Genomic DNA, 21,676 nt, shown 5'->3' on the forward strand with positions numbered 1-21,676 from the left:
GTTTTAATTGCAGTTTTAAGCACTGAACATTGGAAGTAATGGAGATGTAATGAAACTGAGTGTCAAGTGCAAATGTCAAAGCATTTAACCTGCCCAAAGATCAAATTCAACATTATTTTGACATTTCCTACTGTCAATATCCTTTTACACTTCCTGAATTATTTTCTTCAGCAAATAACCGTCCTGCGATTTAGTGTAACTACAAGCCTATGACAATAATGCGACATGGTGTTAGAAATGGGGTTTTTGGTTGGCAGTCAGGTTACTTCCTGTCCAAGCAAAAGCCCTCACTCTAGTCAGGGTAAGTCACACACTATCCAAGATTATCCTGTGCCCACCCTCTGGTAGCTTGGCACGAGCAGTCAGGCTTAACTTAGAAGGCAATGTGTAAAGTATTTGTGCAATAAATCATACAATACCACCATATAGCACCACAAAAATACACCACACAGTGTTTAGAAAAATATATAATATTTATCAGGATAATTGTAGGTCAAAAAGAATAAAGTTGCAATGGAAAATTGTAGAAATATCACAGGAAAGTGATATAGGGTGTCTTAAGTCTTTAGAATGCAATACAGTGTCTTTCAAGCACAAAGTACCTGGTTTCTGGTGGAAAATCTCCTCAGAGGGCCACAGGAGAAGAGATGCGTGGAAAAAGGGGTGTGTGCGTCGATTTCTCCTCAGCACACACAGACTTGCGTCGGTCTTTTCCACGCGGGGAAGTCGGGCGTCGTTTTCCGGCGCGCAGACAGTCTCTTTTCGTGGATCGCGGGGATTACCAGATGTCCCGGGTCTGTGCGTGGATTCTCCTGCTTGTTTTCCGGCTGCGCGTCGTTCTGCGGGGCTGCGCGTCGAAGTTTCGATCTCACGGTAGGCGTCGCGTCGATTTCTCCTTGGAAGTCGGGCGGCGTTGTCCTTGCGAGGCCGTGCGTCGAAAGTTTGGTCTCACGGCAGGCGTCGCGTCGATTTCTCCTTGGAAGTCGGGCGGCGTTGTCCTTGCGAGGCCGTGCGTCAAAGTTTCGCACTCACGGGGGGCGTCGCGTCGATTTCTCCTGGAAAGTCGAGCGGCTTTGTCCTTGCGAGGTTGTGCGTCGAAGTCTCGATCGCCCCGAGGGCGTCGCGTCGATCAGCGTCGGTGTGCGGCGTTTTTCTCGCCGCGAAACAAGCTGTGCGTCGAAAGTTTCGGCGCACGGAGCGTCCAAGTGAAAGGAAGAAGTCTTTTTGGTCCTGAGACTTCAAGGAACAGGAGGCAAGCTCTATCCAAGCCCTTGGAGAGCACTTTCACAGCCAGACAAGAGTTCAGCAAGGCAGCAGGGCAACAGCAAGACAGCAGTCCTTTGTAGAAAGCAGACAGGTGAGTCCTTTGAGCAGCCAGGCAGTTCTTCTTGGCAGGATGTAGTTTCTGGTTCCGGTTTCTTCTCCAGCAAGTGTCTGATGAGGTAGGGCAGAGGCCCTGTTTTATACCCAAATGTGCCTTTGAAGTGGGGGAGACTTCAAAGAGTGGCTAAGAAGTGCACCAGGTCCCCTTTCAGTTCAATCCTGTCTGCCAGGGTCCCAGTAGGGGGTGTGGCAGTCCTTTGTGTGAGGGCAGGCCCTCCACCCTCCCAGCCCAGGAAGACCCATTCAAAATGCAGATGTATGCAAGTGAGGCTGAGTACCCTGTGTTTGGGGGGTGTCTGAGTGAATGCACAAGGAGCTGTCAACTAAACCTAGCCAGACGTGGATTGTAAGGCACAGAAGGATTTAAGTGCAGAGAAATGCTCACTTTCTAAAAGTGGCATTTCTAGAATAGTAATATTAAATCCGACTTCACCAGTCAGTAGGATTTTGTATTACCATTCTGGCCATACTAAATATGACCTCCCTGCTCCTTTCAGATCAGCAGCTGCCACTTCAACAGTGTATGAGGGCAGCCCCAATGTTAGCCTATGAAGGGAGCAGGTCTCCCAGTAGTGCAAAAACGAATTTAGGAGTTTTACACTACCAGGACATATAACTACACAGGTACATGTCCTGTCTTTTACCTACACAGCACCCTGCTCTAGGGGATACCCAGGGCACACATTAAGGGTGACTTATATGCAGAAAAAGGGGAGTTCTAGGCTTGGCAAGTACTTTTAAATGCCAAGTCGAGGTGGCAGTGAAACTGCACACACAGGCCTAGCAATGGTAGGCCTGGGACAAGGAAAAGGGGCTACTTAAGTGGGTGGCACAATCCGTGCTGCGGGTCCACTAGTAGCATTTAATCTATATGCCCTAGGCACCTGGAGTGCACATGACTGGGGACTTATAAGTAGATTAAATAGTTCAATCAGGTATGATCCAAAGTTACCATGTTTACAGAGAGAGAGCATATACACTTTATCACTGGTTAGCAGTGGTAAAGTGCGCAGAGTCTAAAAACCAGCAAAAACAGTATCCAAAAACGAGGAGGGAGGCAGGCAAAAAGTTAGGGGTGACTACCCTAAGGCTGTCAGGTCTAACATGTGTCCCCCCCAGCTGAAAGTGGGGAGAGCTACCCGACCTCCTGGGAGCTCTCATCGCTAAGGCGGAAGTACCTGGAGAGACCATCAGCATTGGCGTGGTCAACCCCTGGGCGATGTTCCACCGTAAAGTCCATCCCCTGTAGGGAAATGGACCACCTCAGAAGTTTTGGATTCTCACCCCTCATCTGCATGAGCCATCTGAGGGGCCTGTGGTCTGTCTGAACTAGGAAGTGAGTCCCAAACAGGTAGGGCCTCAGCTTCTTCAGTGCCCAGACCACAGCAAAAGCTTCTCTTTCAATAGCACTCCACCTCTGTTCCCGTGGTAATAGCCTTCTGCTAATAAAGACTACCGGTTGATCTTGGCCCTCCTCATTTAGCTGTGCTAGGACTGCCCCTATGCCATGCTCTGAAGCGTCTGTCTGCACGATAAATTCCTGGGAGTAGTCAGGGGCCTTGAGCACGGGGGCCGTGCACATGGCTTCCTTTAGGGCGTCAAAGGCTTTCTGACAAGCCTCTGTCCAATTCACCAACCTAGGTTGCTTCTTGGACGTGAGTTGTGTCAAGGGGGACACAATGGTACCATAGCCCTTGACAAACCTGCGGTAGTAGCCGGTGAGGCCTAAAAAGGCCCTCACCTCAGTCTGGGTTCGAGGTGGTTGCCAGGCCTTGATAGTTTCGATCTTGGCCTGGAGTGGCTGCACCTTGCCACCACCTACTAGGTGTCCCAAGTACACCACGGAACCCTGCCCAATCTGGCACTTACTAGCCTTGATGGTCAGGCCTGCCTGTTGCAGGGCCTGAAGCACCTCCTTGAGGTGGAGCAGGTGTTCCTCCCAGCTGGAACTGTAGACAGCTATGTCATCCAGGTAGGCTGCACAGAAGGCATCCTTGCCAGCCAGGACCCCGTTAACCAACCGTTGGAAGGTAGCGGGGGCATTCTTCAATCCAAACGGCATCACCCGGAACTGGTAATGGCCGTCAGGGGTGGAAAAGGCGGACCTTTCCTTAGCCCCCTCAGTCAGGGCGATCTGCCAGTATCCTGAAGTAAGATCAAACGTACTCAGGAACTTGGCAGCGCCTAGCCTGTCCACGAGCTCATCAGCTCGGGGGATGGGGTGAGCATCAGTCCGTGTGACTGAGTTGAGACCCCGGTAGTCCACGCAGAACCGGAGTTCTGGCTTCGCGCCTGGGGCAGTAGCCTTGGGGACCAACACCACTGGGCTGGCCCAGGGACTACTGGACTTCTCAATAACCCCTAGCGTCAACATCTTGGAGACCTCCTCCTTGATGCTGGCCTTCACCTTATCTGACAACCTGTAAATTTTGTTTTTCACAGGGAGACTGTCACCGGTGTCAATATCATGAACACAGAGGTGGGTCAGTCCCGGAGTAAGGGAGAAGAGGGGGGAGAACTGCTCCAACAGCTCATAGCAGTCTCCTTTCTGGTTTAGAGTCAGGGAGTCAGACAGAATGACCCCGCTTACGGACCCATCACCTTCTTGGGCAGAGAGGAGGTCAGGGAGAGGTTCACTCTCCTCTTCCATTCCTTCATCTGTGACCAGAAGCATGTTGATCTCCGACCTCTCAAAATGAGCTTTTAGTCGGTTCACGTGGAGCACCCTTAGGGGGTTCCTAGGGGTTTGGAGGTCCACTAGGTAAGTGGCCTCCCCTTTCCGCTCCTTTATTTCAAATGGGCCAGACCAGCGGTCCTGGAGAGCTCTGGGCTCTACTGGCTCCATTACCCACACTTTGTCTCCAGGTTGAAACTCTACCAGAGTGGCCTTCTGGTCATACCATTGTTTCATCACCTCTTGACTGGCCTCCAGGTTACTTTGGGCCTCTTTCCAGAAGCGGGTCATCTGATTGCGGAGGGCCAACATGTAGCTGACCACGTCCTGAGGGGGTGTCTTTGGAGCGTTCTCCAATCCCTCCTTGACAATGCTTAAGGGTCCCCTGACGGGGTACCCATAGAGAAGCTCAAAGGGACTGAACCCTACCCCCCTCTGGGGGACCTCTCTGTAAGCAAAGAGAAGGCATGGTAAGAGGACGTCCCATTTACGCCTCATGGCCTCAGGGAGGCCACCAATCATGCCTTTCAGGGTCTTGTTGAATCTCTCCACAAGCACATTAGACTGGGGGTGATAGGGTGTGGTGAACTTGTAGGTTACACCACACGCATCCCACAGATGCTTCATGTACGCGGACATGAAGTTAGTGCCTCTGTCAGACACTATCTCCTTGGGGAATCCCACACGGGTAAATATCCCCATCAGGGTTCTGGCTACCACCGATGCAGTTACGGTCCTCAGAGGGATTGCCTCTGGGTACCGGGTGGCATGGTCCACCAAAACCAGGATAAACCTGTTGCCTAAGGCAGTTTTGGGGTCCAAGGGGCCAACAATGTCGACGCCCACCCTTTCAAAGGGGGTGCCAACGACAGGAAGTGGAATCAGGGGGATTTTAACCCTCTTTCCTGCTTTACCACTAGCCTGGCAGGTAAGACAAGCCATGCAGAATTTGTCTGAGTGTGTCCTCATTTTGGGCCAATGAAAGTGGTTGACAAGCCTGTTGAAGGTCTTGTCTTGTCCCAAATGTCCTGCCAGGGGAATGTCGTGAGCCAGACCCAGTAGGAAGGCTCGGTAACATTGGGGGACCACCAGCACACGTGCTGCCCCAAAGACCGGAACCCTAGGCTCACTGTAGAGGAGATCATTCTCCCAATATAGGTGGTGATTGCCAGAGGCGTCACCTGCTGCCTGGTTTAAGGCTTGTTTCCTCAACCCTTCTAGAGTGGGACACTCTTTCTGCGCCTGGCAGAATTCCTCCCTGGTGGGTCCACCCTCAACTTGCCAGCCAGCAAGCTCCGGTAAGTCACCTAGGGTGGCAATGTCTTCCCCAGTTGGCTCGGGAGTCTCCTCCTCAGGAGCCCCGTCAGCCACTGTGGGAACTTCTGGGGCCGGTTTCCCGCGCCCCTCGTCCCTCCTCTTGGCAGCTCCCTGGGCCATCGTTCCAGGCTCCAGATGCCCTTGACTTCCCTCTCGGTCAGCCATGGACCGGGTGGTCATGCAGACCCACTCAGGTAACCCTAACATCTCCAGGTGAGATCTGAGCTCTACTTCTTTCCAAGCAGTATGCTCTAGATCATTGCCTAACAGACAATCTACAGGCATGGCAGGACTCACAGCTACTTTCAGAGTACCAGAGACCCCCCCCCACTCAAAGGGAACCCGAGCCACCGGTAGGTGACTCTCGCGGTTGTCAGCGACTATGACCTGGTGGAATGTATTCGGGATTATCTGCTCTGTGGACACCAGCTGACTCTTGATAGTAGTCATACTGGCTCCTGTGTCACGCAGAGCCTCCACCTTCTGCCCATCAATGAGGACCCACTGCCGGTACTTGGAAGTATTTTTAGGCATGTGGACCTTGGACATCATTTCTCCTTCTCCCAGGGACACTAGGGAAATCTCTACCTGCTCCCCAAAGCTAGTGGGGTCCATCTCCCCCCCGAGTGCTACACTAGTCAACCCAGGCGCCTGTCCGGTAGTGGACGGTGCCCTCTTGGGGCACTGTGGATCGCCTTTGTAGTGACCATATTGGTAACACTCCATGCATTTGGGGCTAGATTTTCCTGACCTGTCAAATGTCCCTGGTTTCTTCCCAAATTTGGAAAAGGAAGGGTTGCCACCCCCTCCCTGGGAATTCTTTTGGGGGCCTTTAGAGAGTTCCTTATCTGTAAGTTTATCTCCCCCCTCTTTCTTCTGTTGGGAACCCTGACCACCTTTGTGGGAGTCCCCCCCAGGTACCTTTTTGGACACTCTGGTGCTAACCCAGAGGTCCGCCTCCTCAGCAAGCTTCCTGGGATCAGTCAGCTTACTATCCACTAGGTGCTGGCGCAAATCGGTATAAGTAACATTAAGCATATGCTCTCTCAGGATCAAGTCATATAAACCTTTATAATCTGCTACTTTGTTGCCCCGCACCCATCCATTCAGTGCCTTACTAGAGAAATCAAAGAAATCTACCCATGTTTGTGTGGTTTGTTTGGTGCTGTCCCTGAACCTCTGACGGTATCCCTCAGGGGTCAGCCCAAACTTGGCAAGTAAAGTGGCTTTCTGGAGTGGGTATGTATTTTGATCCGGTGGATCCAATGTGAGAAGTGTGTCCCTCCCCAATGGCGGCACATAACCCCACATAGCTACCCCCCATTGCCCTTCAGGAACCTCATGAGCCCTTAGTGCAACTTCATAAGCAGCTAACCATTTATCTATGTCATCTCCCACCACAAAACTGGGCACCACATTTTTGGGTATACGAACCTTCTTTTCTCCAGCAGGTCCTGTCTGTATGCTGCCACCATTATTGCTGGATTCAGACTGTCTTGCCTTGATCTCCAGCTCCTTGAGACTCAGTTCATGAGCCAACAATAGTTTCTTTTCAGCCAACGCTCTTTCAGCTTCCACTTGTTTGGCTGTTCTTTCAGCTTCAATCTGTTTGGCTGCTCTTTCAGCCTCAGCTTGTTTGGCTTCTCTTTCTGCCCTCTTCTCCTCCTGTTGTGCCTCAATTTTCAGTTTGGCCATTTGCAATTGGAACTCCCTTTCTTCTCTCCTTTCCTCTGCGGTCAGGCTTTGCATGGAGACACTGCTCCCTGGTCTGGAAGGGTGCACAATTGCAGTGGTAACACCATCCATAGATAGTGGAAATCCTTCTGAGGGGCCATTTTCTGGCTCCTCTTCCTCATCATCCTCTAAATGGGCTTCTGCCCAGGCCCTCAGCGCCACTTGAAAGTCCTCCTTTCTGGAGGCCCCTTGGGTGGGTACCCTTAATGCCCTGCAGAATCCTCTTAGTTGTTTGACCGTGTATGTATCCAACTGGACTAGGTCAAAGTCCCCTGTCTGAGACCCAGTCAGAGACATGTTGAGTGAGGATTTAGTTTTTGAAAATTGTCAGGAAAAAACGGATTTTCAAAAAGAGATAAAAACCAAGTTGACCTTCAACTGTGGGTATGTAGTGAAATACTTAGCTACTGTATGTCACTGCACAAATACAAGTCCTATCCTCACCGCTGATCACCAATGTTAGAAATGGGGTTTTTGGTTGGCAGTCAGGTTACTTCCTGTCCAAGCAAAAGCCCTCACTCTAGTCAGGGTAAGTCACACACTATCCAAGATTATCCTGTGCCCACCCTCTGGTAGCTTGGCACGAGCAGTCAGGCTTAACTTAGAAGGCAATGTGTAAAGTATTTGTGCAATAAATCATACAATACCACCATATAGCACCACAAAAATACACCACACAGTGTTTAGAAAAATATATAATATTTATCAGGATAATTGTAGGTCAAAAAGAATAAAGTTGCAATGGAAAATTGTAGAAATATCACAGGAAAGTGATATAGGGTGTCTTAAGTCTTTAGAATGCAATACAGTGTCTTTCAAGCACAAAGTACCTGGTTTCTGGTGGAAAATCTCCTCAGAGGGCCACAGGAGAAGAGATGCGTGGAAAAAGGGGTGTGTGCGTCGATTTCTCCTCAGCACACACAGACTTGCGTCGGTCTTTTCCACGCGGGGAAGTCGGGCGTCGTTTTCCGGCGCGCAGACAGTCTCTTTTCGTGGATCGCGGGGATTACCAGATGTCCCGGGTCTGTGCGTGGATTCTCCTGCTTGTTTTCCGGCTGCGCGTCGTTCTGCGGGGCTGCGCGTCGAAGTTTCGATCTCACGGTAGGCGTCGCGTCGATTTCTCCTTGGAAGTCGGGCGGCGTTGTCCTTGCGAGGCCGTGCGTCGAAAGTTTGGTCTCACGGCAGGCGTCGCGTCGATTTCTCCTTGGAAGTCGGGCGGCGTTGTCCTTGCGAGGCCGTGCGTCAAAGTTTCGCACTGACGGGGGGCGTCGCGTCGATTTCTCCTGGAAAGTCGAGCGGCTTTGTCCTTGCGAGGTTGTGCGTCGAAGTCTCGATCGCCCCGAGGGCGTCGCGTCGATCAGCGTCGGTGTGCGGCGTTTTTCTCGCCGCAAAACAAGCTGTGCGTCGAAAGTTTCGGCGCACGGAGCGTCCAAGTGAAAGGAAGAAGTCTTTTTGGTCCTGAGACTTCAAGGAACAGGAGGCAAGCTCTATCCAAGCCCTTGGAGAGCACTTTCACAGCCAGACAAGAGTTCAGCAAGGCAGCAGGGCAACAGCAAGACAGCAGTCCTTTGTAGAAAGCAGACAGGTGAGTCCTTTGAGCAGCCAGGCAGTTCTTCTTGGCAGGATGTAGTTTCTGGTTCCGGTTTCTTCTCCAGCAAGTGTCTGATGAGGTAGGGCAGAGGCCCTGTTTTATACCCAAATGTGCCTTTGAAGTGGGGGAGACTTCAAAGAGTGGCTAAGAAGTGCACCAGGTCCCCTTTCAGTTCAATCCTGTCTGCCAGGGTCCCAGTAGGGGGTGTGGCAGTCCTTTGTGTGAGGGCAGGCCCTCCACCCTCCCAGCCCAGGAAGACCCATTCAAAATGCAGATGTATGCAAGTGAGGCTGAGTACCCTGTGTTTGGGGGGTGTCTGAGTGAATGCACAAGGAGCTGTCAACTAAACCTAGCCAGACGTGGATTGTAAGGCACAGAAGGATTTAAGTGCAGAGAAATGCTCACTTTCTAAAAGTGGCATTTCTAGAATAGTAATATTAAATCCGACTTCACCAGTCAGTAGGATTTTGTATTACCATTCTGGCCATACTAAATATGACCTCCCTGCTCCTTTCAGATCAGCAGCTGCCACTTCAACAGTGTATGAGGGCAGCCCCAATGTTAGCCTATGAAGGGAGCAGGTCTCCCAGTAGTGCAAAAACGAATTTAGGAGTTTTACACTACCAGGACATATAACTACACAGGTACATGTCCTGTCTTTTACCTACACAGCACCCTGCTCTAGGGGATACCCAGGGCACACATTAAGGGTGACTTATATGCAGAAAAAGGGGAGTTCTAGGCTTGGCAAGTACTTTTAAATGCCAAGTCGAGGTGGCAGTGAAACTGCACACACAGGCCTAGCAATGGTAGGCCTGGGACAAGGAAAAGGGGCTACTTAAGTGGGTGGCACAATCCGTGCTGCGGGTCCACTAGTAGCATTTAATCTATATGCCCTAGGCACCTGGAGTGCACATGACTGGGGACTTATAAGTAGATTAAATAGTTCAATCAGGTATGATCCAAAGTTACCATGTTTACAGAGAGAGAGCATATACACTTTATCACTGGTTAGCAGTGGTAAAGTGCGCAGAGTCTAAAAACCAGCAAAAACAGTATCCAAAAACGAGGAGGGAGGCAGGCAAAAAGTTAGGGGTGACTACCCTAAGGCTGTCAGGTCTAACACATGGGATAAACATCAAACAGGTTATCCCGCTTTGTATATTTTACTTGAAGTTGGAAGTGCCATTGAGGCCTAAGACGTAAGGAGCAGGACAGGAATAATCTATATGAGGTAGGTGGTGCTTGCCAAGAAGACTTTCTAGTCATCCCTAGTAGATTCTGTCACTCAATCATAACATTTGTAAAGCGCAGCACTATCGCCCTTAAGGATATCTGGGTGCAGAGGGTTCTGTTTCTCCATCGAACAGCCACGTCTTGAACCTTCTTCTGAAGTCCACCAGGGAAGGAACTGTTTGGAGGTGGAGAGGCAGGCTGTTCCAGGACTTCTAGGTTGTGGCGCGCCTTGTATGCGAGTGTGAGGATTTTGAATTGGCATCTCGTTCGACGGGGAGCCAGTGGAGATTCGTGAGGTGTGGAGTGATGTTTGAGTGCTTGGGGAGGTTGAGGATGAGTCAAGCTGTGGTGTTCTGTTTCGTTTGTTCCCTAGAACTTAAAGGGATACCTTCTAGTTGTGCGAAGTGGAGAAAACAGACTTCCATCCTATAAATCCTTCCCTTACTTTATACAGATGGTGAGTTCCATTTTGAGATGAACAGTTAGTCTTACTACAGTTCTGCGTAGTTAGCTCACAAGCTCTCCTGTTCTTACACCCTGACATACAAAAACACTTTCTCTGTCGAGACACTAAGTATTTAGTAAATATTCATTAAACACTAACCCAGTGCTAGTTCTATTTGAAATATCAGTCCTTAAGAAAGTATACAGAATGAGGAACCACCCAAGCATGATAAACATTTTTCCTGCATAATCTAACAGCTAGGTTCATCATAAGAATACAGAGAATTGCGTACCTGGATGTGTCCGTGATCTGCTCAGGCCCTGAACAAAGCCATGCTAAATCTGGATTGAATGCCATCTGCCTTCATTGATGTAGATCCCTGGTTGCTGTCCTAGCTCTCCATGAATGTGTGGAGGGTAGCTCTTTTTGTATAGTTGCTCACACAGTGGATGGAAAGGTATCCATTATAGTGACGTGGTGCAAACATTAGCCTGACAATCTATGTGTGCGCTCATAAGATGGGGTTGGTGGCCTTATGTATTTGTTTATATACCTTGTAGATGTAAAGTCAGAACTGTATCAGTAATAACAAAGGTATGGAATACACATGCAATATAGATGCCGTATCAGTAGCTAATAACAGTGAACATAAGCATATCCATGCAACTTTATATATGCTGTATGCAGGTCCTACAATGGGAAAAGGTGTTAGTATTCAAGTTGTATGTCCGAGGTCATAGGCATCTCATACATGGTGTACCTGCAACACAGGCATAAAGGAGACGGCGGGTGAGTGAAACATATGAAGAGAAATGATTAGAGGGACACCAGACCATTGGATACATTTGTAGTTGTCATCACTTAGAAAAGGAACAAACTTGAATGAAATGTGACATTTGGTGTTTTGCTGACTTGGAGTTCTTTTGGAAATCATCAGCTTGATTCTTCTCTTAACTTGGGCTCCCTCCACCACATCTGTTTTCTATTACATCATGCGAGATCTACATTATCATAAGTTATAAATTAGGTTATAAACTAAGTTATCAGTGTGGTGGTATTTTATGTGGTTGTTCAATCTCCCCCAATGTTTCCTACATATAAGAATCAACACAAAAAAACGTTAGTATGTATGCCTTTGCAAAATACTATTATGAGTCCTAGAACAGATATTTTGCTTCAAAACAGCTGGCCAAAAACATTTGCTAATCGAGTGAAGAAAATAAAAATTAAACATGTCATAAGGTGTTCCAACCTCTTTAATGCTTTGAGATATTAATAGACATATTCAGCAACAAGCAAAATGATAAATGTAAAATTCTCCCATTTTATTACGAAACATAATTTGTACCAATGAAGGCCAACACGTGTCTCACAGCCTGAATCCATAACCTCAAAAGCATGTTAGTCATTACATCAGAAACCTGATGAGCCCTTATAAGTAACCTGGGTCCATAACATCAAAAGCATGTTACAGAAATGACAGAAACCTGATGAGGCCTTATGAGTATAGTCTTAACCAAGATTCTACTTTCTAGGTATATAGCCTGCAGATAACTATCTTCTAGCATTCCTCACAGTGTTTTCCTTTTTATGCTTATTGTGATTCCCTGCTTTTCTTCCCTTCTCTGCCGCCTTTCCTATTACTGAAGCCTTGCTGTTTTACTTTCCGACAATAAACGTGGGACATTCTGCCAGGCTTAGGGTCAGCCCCTTCCACCTCCTTCCAGATTTGTTTCCTCACTCACACATGAATGCTTTCATATTACTCTTTATGTCCTCCATACAGCCCCAGATGTATTGGGTCAGTTCCCTATTAGCCCGTTGCTTTTACACTGGAACCCCGCCTCTTTATTTTCAGCTTTTTACATGTGTTCTCGCACCTGATTTTGGCAACTGCGGGTATGGCAGAGTTTCCCACTCATCTTGTGCCCTTGCCTAATCCCATTCTCCTTGTGCATCACTGCTGCCTGGCTAGGCATTTGCCAGGGTATTCCTTATCTGTTGACTCCTCTGCAGGCATTTGTGGACTTCTTTAATTGCTGGTCCGTTCGTGATAATGACTGCTTGCAAGTCTCCCATTTGCTTGATGATGCACTTCGAAATGGTTTGAGTGCCATTTTGAATTTGGCTCAAACCAACACTGATTAAAATAGATATTCCAGCATATATGAATAGTTTTTTTGGTGCCAGACTGGATAAGAAAACGTGTTCCACACCAGTAGCTATCCAGTGTCCCCAGTTGGAGCCATGCAGCCTGGCAGCTGGGACTGCACTCATCACCGGATGTTGCATCAGAATATATAAGGCACCAGCTGGTCTACTTGCATCATTTCCTGTTTTTGTGTACCTCATCAGTGCAGGTCTTGAGATCTTATATTCGTCAAAGTTTTAACCGAGACTAGAGCAAATGCCTCTTTTTAAGATTTTGGGGTTTAAACCCTGATGTGGATGCTGTAAAAAGATGTTCGACCCACATGATGTGCATGTGCGGTCTCGGACCTGCACATGAACTGCCAATTTGAGACTCCTGGTCCGTAATGCACCTGAAGTCCGTCAGCAAGCAGTATTCCAATCTTTTTTTCTGCCCAACACTTGCAGGTATGTGCTGAACTGTTATACTTCCCCTGACGGAGAACGATCTCCTAAAACATCTTTCTAGAAAAAGTGCCACATGAAGGGAAAATCCTCTTTTTCATTGAGGAAATGTTCCCTCTCCCTGGACTGTTTGGAGTTCTGGTGCCGTTCCCAGATACAAGGCTCTTCCTCATTGTCAATCTCATTCTGACATTAAACAATTTGAAGCTAGATTATTTGACTCCTATTGGAAAATACAGCACAGGTCAAAGCCTTCTGGCTAGCCATCCTGGATATTTAAGGATAGCTCTGTTACTCCCTCGTTCATTTCCCAGAAGTAGACCAGAGCTTGTATGTTTGGAGATTTTGACAGCTCCCACCCAGATGGCTCCTGTCTCCACTCTTTCACAGGCCTTGGCCTCAGCGCCTCCATCAAAGTTGAGTCCTTTCAAATCTCTGCGTCTGTGTACTTAGTGCTGCCTAAAAAACTGGCACCACTCTTCAAGCCTCTGTCAGCACTTCAAAGCCCTCAATGTTGTGTGAGTTAAAAGCAAGCAACAACCTTTTGGCCTCTTTTAACACAGCTGATGCTACATGCCCACTGATCTCCTATGCCAATAGAGTTCGCAAAACAGATCATAATCAGTTGCACTGATCACATGAAGAATCCCACTTCTGGTCAATGATGATTTGGATGTGTCCAAATATAGCTGCTACAGTGTACTGCCACACTTGAATGGGTTCCTCTGGTTTCTCTGGAAATGTCCAAGCCGCACTCTTGAACACATGCCTGTTGATGGATAGCTACTAGTTGTTGAGAAAGATGACTACTTTTTGGAATTCTTCAAAAACAGCAGCGCCACAGCATGCTTACTGTGTCTGGCCTCCCCAGCAAGACAACATAACCTTCAATATAGTACAGTATAGTTGCTTCTTCCAGGAGACCCACAAAAGGTAACTTCACCCTGAAATGAAAGGAATTATCTTCTCCAGCTTGTGGTGTTAATGTGTGGACATCTTCACTATGACTAAGAACAGGAACAGATAACTTATCCTACGCTCACTCTCCGGTAGCTTTGCAGAGCAGGCAGCCTTAACGTAGAAGAATGTGTAAAGTAATTGTGCAATAACTCCTACAGTAACGCCACAAAAAGTACTCCACACCAGTTTAGGAAAGTAAAGTGATGCATTGGTTTTTCCAGCATGGCAAAGACAATGCGTTGTTTATTTCCACGCAGCAAGGTGATGCGTTCATTTCCGGAAGCGCAGTCTTGGTTCCTGACTGTGGTGCGTGGATATTTTGACACACATCTTGTAGGGCATTAGAGGGGGTTCCAGGCAGAATTTCCATTCATGCTGGTTTTCTTTAGACCTCAACGTTTGTGTCTCCACGGATCCTCATCTGGAGACTGGCTGCCTGGCCTTGTGCCAAGATTACTGGGGTGGGGTGAGCTTCTCATGGATACTGTACAAGCAGATTTGGCTTACATTGCCATGCTCTCGCTTAGGGACTAGAGAGTAGGCCCTTAGGTAGACATTTTTGTAGTCATGTTATGACAATATGTTGGTGTTGTTTATATTCACATGTCTAATTTTCACAATCCCGATTTTGTTCCTCATTATCCTAATCATTGCATCTCATGCATTTTACCATAGATTGCAGTCTTTTCAATAAATGTATTGAAAACTGTCCTGCATCTATTTTCTTGACTGTGTGTGTGTGTAGGAAAGTACCATCTTGCCTGGCATGTTACCCCCATATTTCACTGTAAATATGTTGTTTTAGTGTATGTGTCACTGGGACCCTGCCAGCCAGGGCCCCAGTGCTCATAAGTGTGCCCTGTATGTGTTCCCTGTGTGATGACTGTCTCACTGAGGCTCTGCTAACCAGAACCTCAGTGGTTATGCTCTCTCTGCTTTCCAAATTTGTCACTAACAGGCTAGTGACCAATTTCACCAATTCACATTGGCATACTGGAACACCCTTATAATTCCCTAGTATATGGTACTGAGGTACCCAGGGTATTGGGGTTCCAGGAGATACCTATGGGCTGCAGCATTTCTTTTGCCACCCATAGGGAGCTCTGACAATTCTTACACAGGCCTGCCACTGCAGCCTGAGTGAAATAACGTCCACGTCATTTCACAGCCATTTACCGCTGCACTTAAGTAACTTATAAGTCACCTATATGTCTAACCTCCACCTGGTGAAGGTTGGGTGCAAAGTTACTTAGTGTGTGGGCACCCTGGCACTAGCCAAGGTGCCCCCACATCGTTCAGGGCAAATTCCCCGGACTTTGTGAGTGCGGGGACACCATTTCACGCGTGCACTATACATAGGTCACTACCTATGTATAGCGTCACAATGGTAACTCCGAACATGGCCATGTTACATGTCTAAGATCATGGAATTGTCACCCCAATGCCATTCTGGCATTGGGGAGACAATTCCATGATCCCCCGAGTCTCTAGCACAGACCCGGGTATTGCCAAACTGCCTTTCCCGGGGTTTCACTGCAGCTGCTGCTGCTGCCAACCCCTCAGACAGGTTTCTGCCCTCCTGGGGTCCAGCCAGGCCTGGCCCAGGAAGGCAGAACAAAGGACTTCCTCAGAGAGAGGGTGTTACACCCTCTCCCTTTGGAAAAAGGTGTCAGCGCTGGGGAGGAGTAGCCTCCCCCAGCCTCTGGAAATGCTTTGATGGGCACAGATGGTGCCCATCTCTGCATAAGCCAGTCTACACCAGTTCAGGGATCCCCCAGCCCTGCTCTGGCGCGAAACTGGACAAAGGAAAGGGGAGTGACCACTCCCCTGACCTGCACCTCCCAGGGCTGGTGCCCAGAGCTCCTCCAGCATGCCCCAGACCTCGGCCATCTTGGATTCAGAGGTGTGCTGGCACACTGGACTGCTCTGAGTGCCCAGGGCCAGCAGGTGACATCAGAGACTCCTTCTGATAGGCTCTTACCTGTGTTACTAGCCTATCCTCCTTCCTAGGTAGCCAAACCTACTTTTCTTGCTATTTAGTGTCTCTGCTTTGGGGAATTCTTCGGTTAGCGGATGCAAGAGCTCACCAGAGTTCCTCTGCATCGCCCTCTTCACCTTCTGCCAAAGGATCGACCACTGACTGCTCAGGACGCCTGCAAAACCGAAACAAAGTAGCAAAGACTACTGCAACCTTGTATCACTTCATCCTGCCGGCTTTCTCACCTGTTTCCTGGTGGTGCATGCTCTGGGGGTAGCCCACTTCCTTATTGCACCAGGAGCTCTAAAGAAATCTCCAGTGGGTCGACGGAATCTTCCCCCTGCAACCCCAGGCAACAAAAGACTGCATCACCGGTCCTCTGGGTCCCCTCTCAGCACGACGAGCGTGGTCCCTGGAACTCAGCAACTCTGTCCAAGTGACTCCCACAGTCCAGTGACTCTTCAGTCCAAGTTTGGTGGAGGTAAGTCCTTGCCTCCCCACACTAGACTGCATTGCTGGGTACCATGTGATTTGCAGCTACTCTGGCTCCTGTGCACTCTTCCAGGATTTCCTTCGTTCACAGCCAAGCCTGGGTCCCCGACACTCTAACCTGCAGTGCACAACCTTCCGAGTTGTCCTCCGGCGTCGTGGGACTCCCTTTTGTGACTTCGGGTGGACTCTGGTTCACTCCTCTTCTAAGTGCCTGTTCCGGTACTTCTGCGGGTGCTGCCTGCTTCTGTGAGGGCTCCCTGACTTGCTGGGCGCCCCCTCTGTCTCCTCATCCAAGTGGCGACATCCTAGTCCCTCCTGGGCCACAGGTACTCGGGTCCGGAAATCCACTGTTGTTGCTTTGCTGGTGTTGGTTTTCCTTGCAGAATCCCCCTATCACGACTTCTGTGCTCTCTGGGGGTTGTAGGTGCACTTTACACCTACCTTTCAGGGTCTTGGGGTGGGCCATTTTTCTAACCCTCACTGTTTTCTTACAGTCCCAGCGACCCTCTACAAGCTCACATAGGTTTGGGGTCCATTCGTGGTTCGCATTCCACTTTTGGAGTATATGGTTTGTGTTGCCCCTATACCTATGTGCTCCTATTGCAATCTACTGTAACTTTACATTGCTTGCATTACTTCCTTTTGCTATTACTGCATATTTTTGGTATTGTGTACATATATCTTGTGTATATTTGGCATCCTCATACTGAGGGTACTCACTGAGATACTTTTGGCATATTGTCATAAAAATAAAGTACCTTTATTTTTAGTATATCTGTGTATTGTGTTTTCTTATGATATTGTGCATATGACACCAGTGGTATAGTGGGAGCTTTGCATGTCTCCTAGTTCAGCCTAAGCTGCTCTGCTATAGCTACCTTCTATCAGCCTAAGCTGCTAGAAACACCTCTTCTACACTAATAAGGGATAACTGGACCTGGTACAGAGTGTAAGTACCCTTTGGTACCCACTACAAGCCAGGCCAGCCTCCTACAGTGTGTGTGAGAGACTTCTATGTGGGGAGAAAAGGGTAAGGCTTGTTTCACCACAATTTTCCCTGAGGGGTTTTTCAGAGTCCATGCAAGACTGCCACAAATCACCTTTACCGGTTGGGTTTTGGTGAGGTACTACCTACAACGCAGAGGTGCTGCTGCCCCAAATCCAGCAGCCTTGTCAGAGAAAGAGAGTTCGCACAGCGCTCTCTTAACATACTTGAAGAAAAAAAAATCACATTTGAAAGACTGAGGTAGCTGAAACCAACCAAACGACATTCTAATATATTGAAATGTTCCAACAGAAGAGACAAAAACTGAAGTGTCTTGACAGCGGCTCCAATTCAGATTGGTGGTATTCTGAGGCTAGGTCCAATTTAAAGAAGCATTCTGTGCTACTCAGCATCCCCCAACAACTCAATTCTGGGAGAGGGTGAGTTAACCCAAGTTTCTTTAGTCAAACAGTGTAAAATAGTGCTCTTAGTTCTCCATTGCATTTTCTCACTACTACCAGGGGTAAAGTTTCTGTTGGTTCTATGATTCCATGCTGACACAAAGATTTCAATTCCTTTGAAATCTTCCCTGATATTAACAGGTACCACTCATAGGTTCCTTTTACCAGTGAGTTTACAAGTCTTGTACTACCTTAGTTTAATCATGTGGATAGCCTTTGATTTTTCACAATGCTTGAGAGAACACTTCTGGGAAGTTACTCAAGGACACTTCTAGGAAGCTTTCTCTCTCCTTATGGCTAGAATCTATTCTCTGGCAGTCGTGTGCATAAAAGCGTGCATTCACTGAGAGGCAGACTAACAGCGTGCTGTCCTTTCTGGACGTCGAATGTAGCTGAACAAAGCCAACCTCCCTCCGTGTAGTGCAGGGTTCTCCAACAGGTAGCTCCCCATTACCCTGAAAAGTTTCCTGAAGTGCAAGCCAACATAGAGAGTCATTGCATGTAAATCCTCTGGAGAAATCAGGTTGTGTGACACACTTGTTGAGATTTCTCAAATCTACAGTCAGTCAGTCAAAAAGACTTTATTCCGCAATTGCCATAAAAGTACATAAACATCACATAACATGAAGATAATCAAGGCATCAACAAAACAGGTAGCCCAATATCAAAACAAGGTTAGGCTACCTGATCTAATTTGCCATGCAAGGATAGAAGAATAATTATGGTAAAAATAAATGTACTGCCCTTTAGAATTATACAAACTCATGGCAGTTCTTATATTCAAAGCATTTTCTAGTATTGTAAAACAATAAAATATTATACTAGGATTATTTGGATTACCTAGGATATGATGGCAGATCCTCACTTAGTGCAAAATCACAGATGCATTTCAGAGCATATATAAAGGTAAAGTTAGCTAACCTTTATAATTGTGCTGATTCGTAACAGTTCTTATATTACAAAGCATATTCTAAAATTAAGAAAACTGTACAATATTATGCTTAAATAGTTACAATTTACCCAGGGTACAGTAGCAGATTCTCACTTTGTGCAAAATCACAAATGCATTTCAAAGCATAAGTGAACATAGATTTGCTATCCTTAAACATTTTACAAATTCATGACAATTCTTATATTACAAAACATTCTCTAAATTTATAAAAGCAATATGATAATATGCTAAAATACTGTAGTTCAAATATACCCAGGATTTAATAGGAGATTCTCATTTTGTGCAAATCGTAAATGCATTTCAGAGCATGTCTGGTTCCGTTATAAGCTCATAGAGCGGTGACAAAAGGTTAGTACAGTTTCCTAATAGCGATAGCAGATCTAATAAAGTTTAATACATGGTAACAAATTTGAATTTCTGACAATTTTTGAAAGTATGTCAGAGCATCCTTATAGTGAATGGGTCTTAATTTACATACTAAAGGCAATATAAAGGCATGTCTAGGGGTAGCATAAAGTGTACAAAAAAGGAAAAAGTGAGAAGTACTCTCCTTAGATCTGGCATCACAGGGACAAAGTGGGAGATCTTCTTGCCAGATACACTGATTAGGGAAAGCCACCTTAAAGTGTATCAAATGTAATCTAAATAAAGTTAAAAGGGGATATATTTGTGGACTCAGAAACCAAGTCAAATAGGGTTCGATATATGATAGTATTACGATCTGAGCATAGGGTTCAAAGGTTTTCAGTTTCAAAGAGTTGTGGAATCTTATATTTGAGATCTGCTCAGAGTGGCGTAATTTCAGCAACTCCTTTGCATTTGTAGGTATGGACTGTGGATCTTCAAGCATATTCCTAAGCCCCAGATTTTCAAAGGGTGATTGCAAATATGAGAGCCAGGAAATCCTATTTGATTTGGCCAGCTGTAAACATTCAGTAATACATTCCTGCACAAGACTTGCCGCAGGATTCATCCAACATCTAATCCACAGCAAAAGAGGAGCAATAGAAATCATATCCTCTATGAATCGTAAGCCCACCTCCTCGTGGCAGATGATATTTGCTACGCTCTTAGGTACCATCAGTAACCTACGTGCAAATTTATTCTCAACACGTTGGAGAGTAGGTACTTTAGCGTAGCCCCAAACACCTGCCCCATATAGGGCTGCTGAAACACACTTGGAGTTATAGAGCATTACGATCTGGGGCAGGGGTCTATGGCCCAATTTGTGAGTGAAACGGAAAATCGCTTCTGTATTCCTTACCATTTGTTGGGTCTTAAAATTCAGATGGGTGTTCCATAACATGGAAGAGCTCACATGCATGTCTAAATAACAAAAAATGTTTACCTTATTAATAATATTTCCTCCCATAGTGAATTGCTTAGACTTTGTGTTTCGAGGGCCGCATGTCATGACTGCCTATCATAGCATGCTTTTTAGGTCATGAGCAAGCTCAACAAGTTCTCTCTGCAGCTAAAACACAAGGCCCAGTCTCCTTGGACCGTCACGAGATCAGAGTGGCTGCAGATTTTTCTAGACTGACAAATGAAAAACTAAAGGCATTCCTAGCCCTTAGACTGCAACTCAGGAACCTAGACATCAAATATGGCCTTTTCGAACCTGCACGGATGTGGATCGCTCACTGTGGTAAATCCAAGGACTTTACCGAACCGGAAGACCTCAGCTCATTTCTAAATGATCTTGCTTTATACCCTATGGACATCTCATCCAGACACAAGGACCCTGACTCCTCCCAAACTGGGACCAACCACCTGCTGCACTCTTACGAGCCCAACCCCAATGTTCTGCCTCACACAAGAGAGGCAGAATATACGACCGCCTCCCTAAACCACATGACAACCGTGAACAGGTACTGAAGGCAGTAATGGACCATACCCAAGAAATGGGCAGAGACAAATCCCGATTCCCCCCTGAAACCGTCATTGGACGATCATCCAGGTCACTGAACACCATGAATATCCAGAGTCCCGAAGGAATGCTGGATCTGCATCCATCACCAGACCTCCCTATCTTCGGACAGCTAAGTAGCACACCCAACTGTTCTAACCTAAGACTGCATTCTCGAGGGGGAGGGATCCGGGCAGTGTCTGGGGCCCTACTGCCACCCTCTTATTATGAGATAAAGTTTCATAACGGGTGTTGTCCATTGGCCAGACCACTATCAAACCAGTTCAGAGCCATAGTTGAGCTCTCTGCATGGACCTATAGTAGTAATTTTGAGAGTTGTACAGACTATGTTGAACATGTCATTATAGATTGTATACTTTACTTTAATGGTCTATGACCAGACCTTCTTGATATATTCATTACGAGGTTGAATGTACCCCTTTCCCCTGAGGAACCTCTGCCACACCTACCGCTGAAGAACATTATACAAATTAGATATGGGATAGGTTGACTCCACGCTAACAAATCACTCCCCTCACACATGATAAATGGGGAAAATAGACAGGGTACTAGTATAACAAATCCGTAAAGCCATATTATGTTGTTAGTAGACCTATCGGTCCCTCCTACACACAGCCCTCAGACTTCAGACCCATGGCCAACTCTCGACGAATAGGTCACCACCACTGGAGACACGAATAACAATCACTTAATCAGACTCTTGCGGCAATACCCATCTCAGACAAACACAATAATAACCATATACACACCCCATGTCCCCCAACATAAGGTCCCTGTTCTCTGAGTCTCCATCTGACCCCCCCCGCAGACTGCAACACTATACACTACAATTTATGGTACTTTGCGTCCTATAGCAACATACACATTAAGAATTATATATCTTCACAGACATGAGAAGTACCAAATACCCCTACACCCCCGTTTTCCCGAGCCTAGACTCCCA

At 47.1% G+C, this 21,676-nt stretch overlaps 1 protein-coding gene across 2 annotated transcripts in view; it reads left to right on the forward strand.

The window, feature by feature from the left end:
- Window positions 1-21,676, forward strand: part of POLR3G (RNA polymerase III subunit G) — a 278,324-nt gene that overhangs the window by 154,737 nt on the left and 101,911 nt on the right. The window lies entirely within an intron of this gene.

Source organism: Pleurodeles waltl, chromosome 1_1 (genome assembly GCF_031143425.1).
Source record: "Pleurodeles waltl isolate 20211129_DDA chromosome 1_1, aPleWal1.hap1.20221129, whole genome shotgun sequence".
Taxonomy (NCBI): Eukaryota; Metazoa; Chordata; class Amphibia; order Caudata; family Salamandridae; genus Pleurodeles; species Pleurodeles waltl.